The sequence below is a fragment of the Cicer arietinum genome, chromosome 7 (genome assembly GCF_000331145.2).
Source record: "Cicer arietinum cultivar CDC Frontier isolate Library 1 chromosome 7, Cicar.CDCFrontier_v2.0, whole genome shotgun sequence".
Taxonomy (NCBI): Eukaryota; Viridiplantae; Streptophyta; class Magnoliopsida; order Fabales; family Fabaceae; genus Cicer; species Cicer arietinum.
Window position 1 is genome coordinate 42,442,963 of NC_021166.2, and position 6,000 is coordinate 42,448,962.

Below are 6,000 nucleotides of genomic sequence, written 5' to 3' on the forward strand. Positions count from 1 at the left end.
TTTCGTCCACATCTCACGTTTGAACCAATTTGGAGGCAGGCAAAGGCACTCTACACTAATGACACTCAACGTTTCTATAAAGTTTGACCCCACTTGCTAAATATCATACTTTGAAGACGATAGATGGTTCTATTTCTACATATCTTGGCATCTTTCATAGTGCACTTCATGATTTTAAGGAGCTTCTCCCTCCTGCTTCAAGTAACCCAATTGAACAAAAGAAGAAGTTGGATCAACGTTGTACCTTCTTCATGCTTCTTGCACTCTATGGCTTACCCCAAGAGTACTCTACAACTCATGATCAAATTTGGGGGTATGTAACTGTTTCATATATGTCTACTACCTTTGCGATCCTTCGTGGAGTACCAACAAAAGATCTAGCTGAGCCCTGTATTACTTCAGCTCCAAGTGACATTGATGCCCCTGCATCTCTAGGACATAATTAGAGTTGCTCTCGCAGAGGATCGTCCAACTCTAAACCTCATCCCAAATGTGAGCATTGCAATCGATTTAGACACATTATTAATCACTGTTGGAAGTTGCATGGTACGCCTTCGCTTTTGGTAAATGAAACACAACTTGATCATTTTGTCACTATTCATAGTACACCATCTCCACAGGGCTCCCCAACAAATTTGAAAATTTCCTTTAGTGGGTTTAGAGTCATTTGAACTTTGGTTCTACTACTTTGGTTACACATACTTCTAATTCATCTGTTTACCTCTTTCACTCATCTTCTCTCAGCTCTTGGGTTCTTGATTCTAGTGCATCTGATCATGCCACTGGTAATAAAGGTCTTTTTCCTTATCTCTCTACATCTGTTTTTTTACTTACTATAACTTTTGCCAATGAATTTCAAACCTAGTCTCAAGGAGTTGACACTGTCCAAATTCTCTCTTCCATTTCAGTTGCATTTGTTCTCTATGTACTTTGATGTCCTTTTATTTTACTTTTAGTTAGTCAATTGACTTGGTCTCATGACTGTATTACTACTTTCACTAATGATAATGTTACCCTGCAAGACCAAAATTCGAGACAGACGATTGGTGTCGGATGCGAGTCTTAAGGCCTTTATTACCTTCCTCTATCATCCAAGACGTGCTATGCTACAGATTCCCCCCTCATACTATCCATGCTCAGCTAGGACACTTAAGTCTTACCAAACTTCAAAAATGGGTGCCTAGTTTGTCTAAGTTGTCTACTTTACATTATGAGTCGTGTCAATTAGGGAAACACACTCATAATCATTTTCCTGATCGAGTCAATAAAAGGGTTTTGCCATCCTTTGCTTTAGTTCACTCTAAAGTTTGGGGTCCTTCTTGTATTGTGTCTACTTGATAGTCTAAGTATTGTGTTACTTTTATTGATAATTACTCTCGTTGTACGCAATTATTTTTAATGAAAAATATATTTGAACTGTTTTCTATTTTTGAGCAATTTTTTCAAGAAATTAAAACTCAATTTGGTGTTTCTATTCTTACTTTATGAAGTGATAATGCTCGGGAATATTTATCCCATCAATTTCAAAATTTTATGGCTTTCAATGGTATTCCCCACTAAATGTCATGTCCTTATACACCCCAACAAAATGGGGTAGACAAATGCAAAAATCGACATCTCATTGAAACTACTCGGACCTTACTTTTCCATGGTAATATTCCATTCAGTTTTGGGGGGATGTAGTCTTAACGACATACTACCTTATCAATTGTAGGGTGTCTTCTATCCTTGATGGAAATATCCCTCATTAGGTCCTCTTTCTCCATACCCCTCTTCACCAACTACCTCATTGTGTCTTTGGGTCCAGGTGTTTTATTCACAATTTATCTCATGGTCTCGAAAAACTGTCAGCTCGATCACTCAAGTGTCTCGGATATCATCGGTCTCAAAAGGGCTATCATTGTTATTCTCTTGCACTACACTGATACATTACATCAACTAATGTTACCTTTTTTATGTTTGTGCCATATTTTGAACCGATCCATATAGCTATTGAGCCCCATCAAGACATTAATCCCGAACCACCTCAGGAAGTTATCCCTATTCCGCCCACTCTTATTCCTATCGAACCTTTCGAGTCTGACCTTTAACTCCACGACACTACAAAAATATCATAGTCATCGCCCATCCTCTGTTGTGTTTGAGGGCAGACTCAACTGGTTCGAGAGGAATAATAGTGGATGAAATAGGGATAACTACTTAAGGAGGTTTTGGATTAACTTCCTTATGAGGCTCAATAGCTACATGGGCCGGTTCAACATATGGTACAAACTCAAAAATGGTGACAATTGATGTAATGTATCAGTGTAGTGCAGGAGAATAACAACGCTAGACCTTTTGGGACCGATGCTATCCGAGAAAGACATACTTGAGTTATCAAGCTGATAGTTTATTGAGGCTAGAAGATAAATAGTGAACAAAACATGTGGACCGAAAGATACAAGGAGGTAGTGGGTGAAGAGGGGTATGGGGAAAGATGACCGAATGAGGGATATTGCCATTAAGGACATAAGACTACATATGATTGATAAGGTAACATGTTGTTAAAACCACATCCTCCCAAAAGCAAAATGGAACATTACCATGGAGAAGTAAGGTTTGGGTTGTTTCAATGAGATGTCGATCTTTGTGTTCGCCTACCCCATTCTGTTGGGGTGTATGAGGACATGTCGTTTGGTGAAGAATACCATTGGAAGCCATAAATTTTTTAAATTGATCGGACAAATATTCTCGAGCATTATCACTTTGTAAAGTACGAATAGAGACACCACATTGAGTTTTAATTTCTTGATAAAATTTATCAAAAATAGAAAATAGTTCAAATCTATTTTTCATTAAAATAGCCACGTACAACAAGAATAATCATCAATAAAAGTAAAAAAATACTTAGACTTTAAAGTAGACACAATACGAGAAGGACCCCTAACTGACACGACTCACAATATAAAATGGACAACTTAGACAAACTTGACACCTTAATTTGAAGTTTGACAAGACTATTTGTCCTAAATGAGCATGGATAGTATGAGGGGAATCTGTGGCAGAACACATTTTGCATGATGAAGAAAGGTAATAGAGGCCTTGCGACTCACATTCGACGCCAATTGTCCGTCTTGAACTCTGGTCTTGTAGGGTAGCATTACCATTAGTAAAAGTAATAATAAAGTCATGGAACCGAGTTAATCAAAATTAGAAAAGTAAACGAAAAGGGCATCTTGGTACATAGAGAACATATTCAACTGAAAAGGAATGGAGAATTTGGATAGTGCCAACCCCTTTGGACATGGTTTGGGAGCCACTGACATAAGTTATAGTAAGTAAGTAACCAAATTTTGAGAGAGAAGAGACCTTTATTACCAATGTGTCCAACCGAAGTTGTAGAAGTAGAGTTCAGATGACTCTGAATCCACTAGAGAAAATTATCCTAACTTGTCGGGGAGCTCTATGGAGAAGGTGTAATATGAATAATGGTAGAAAGATCAAACTTAGTTGCATTTATCGAATATAGAGGCTTACCATGCACCTTCCAACAACGATCAATAGTGTGTTCAAGTTGACTACAATGCTCACATTTGGGATGAGACTTAGAGTTGGATGGTCCTCCGCGAGAATAACTCTGATCATGTCCCAGAGATGCAAGGGCAATAGTGTCACCCAAAGTGCAAGAAGTATGAACAAGGTGTTGCGTTGATCCAATTCCTAAAACCATATATCGTCTTTGAAGTAATTATATTTAGCAAGAGGTGAAAAACTTCATAGAGACGTTGAGTGTCATTAGTGTACAATGCCTATGCTTGAATCTAAATTGATTCACACATGATATATGGATGCAAAATCGGTTTAACGTTTAGATGTAGTGAAGACATAATGACACTACACAATTGAGCATAATCTGCTTCCATTTTGAAGTTTTTGCTTCAACCACCTTTTCATGAGTTTTAGTGAGATGGTCCTCGTAAGCTTGACCAAGCATCTATAGTTTGATGTTGGTGGCTCAACTATCATATTTTTATCCATTCAATTTTTCTATAGAGAGAGAGAAAAACTGATGTAGTTGTTAAAGATGCTCTTTGTTTCTGTAGCAGGAAAAGACACCATGATCGGTAAAGAATACTAGAAAAAAATGTGTCTAAACCGAGGAAATAAAGGTTGTTTGAACTAAAACGCATATATCCTTGACTTGAAACTGAAAGTTCATGGTATATATGGAATCAGAAGGCTGAGGCGAGTGCAAAGAGAGAGGCCGCATCATCAACGGTTGCCGGATGCGCCGTCACGTGCGGTGATAAAGGCGACATGTGAATCTAACATGCGTGGAAAGTTTTGGCATGTGAGAAGTTGCTAACGACTCACTTAAGGGGTGGGCCGATAGGGAGTGGACGAAGCTGCTGAAGTGGTCGTTCGCTGAAAAGGTTGTCGGAGGGAGCGGTAGCGGCGACGACGGGGCATGGTTTGTTAAGACAAACTCTCAAATTAAAGTTTTGAGGAAAATAAACAAAGGTTATTTAAGAATGTTAAATATGATTCTAAAATGTTATGTTAATTTAACTTGTTCTTTTGAGTGAATTAATTCAAAGATAGGAATTAAGCAAAGCAAATAAATCAGATAAAAACTGAACAAATAAAGAGAGGAAAACATGTTGGACAAAAACTGTGAAAACGGATAATGTTCTCCAGGATCAGGACTGATCATCATAGCCTCAAGATCAATCAATCTCCATTGATTCAAAGAAGATTATGTCTCTGAATTTCATACTAATGTTATCAGTACTTGACAAGGATCAAGTTGGTTCCATTCTAACCAAAGAAAGCATTCAAATCACAAAGAGAAAAGGTCGTGAATCAAGCAAGTTAAATCAAGACTAAATCTTCTCTAGCTTAATTATCAAGAAAGTTAATCAATCTTGAATTGTACAAGACATCCAGATTAATCAGGAAGTCTTCCAGAATGATCAAGACTGAATCTCTAGATTGATCATCAATCTCCAGAAAGTTCAAAGACTGAAACTCCAAATTGATTATCAATCTCCATAATTCTGCATAAGTTCATCATTATTCTCCAAGACTATTTTGACAGAATCATATCTCCAGATAAAATGAATAACATCAACAAATATATATATGAAGTATAAAGGATCATTAAACACAAGAGAAATCTGATCAAGAACGAAGAAAAACGCCCAGTCAAATAGATTTCATAAAGTGTTCAAAGGCTGGAATATTTTTATTCATATGTATTGGTTTGGGTCAAAACTGACAGAGCACTACCAACAACTCTTTTGATCATTATTAATTGCTCCAAAACACCTATATGGCATCAGGGAAACAATAGAAGTTCAAGTGCTATCAAGTCTTAGAAATCATTCACATCCACATACTTAAAATTCTCACTTTCTCAAGAAAAATTCAATTCTGATTATATTTCATACTTTGTTATTATTGTACTGAATTCTTTGTAAAGAATCGAATCTCAAACAAGAGTTGAGACATCTTAGATTCTATAAAACAATCTCATCATTATTGTAAAACTCAAATTATAAGAGTTTAGTATAGTTTGGGTAGATTGTAAGAAATTCTATCAAGGTTGATAGGTGACGTGATTAAATCTCTTTATGGGTAGAAAGAAATTAAGTTTGTAACAAATAAAGGGTGATCTGAACTAGGTGCTGTAAAAACCAAGAAAGCTCATTGTTTTGAACACTTATTGGAAAATCTCACAATTGTGAGTACTGGACGTAGCCCAAGTTGGGTGAACCAGGATACATCCATGTGAAATATTCTTTCTCTTATCTCCTTATTTATTAAGCCTGATTAACTATTTGAGTTAAAAACATAAACTGAATTTCTGATTTTAAGCTAACCAATAACATTCTCCATTTTCTAGTAAAAATTAAGAATGTTCTCCGTTTTCTAGTAAAAACCAAGAATGTTCTCCGTTTTCTATTTTCTTAACCAAGATCATTCTTGAGTTAAATCATTAAGTTTTTCAGGAATTTTTAA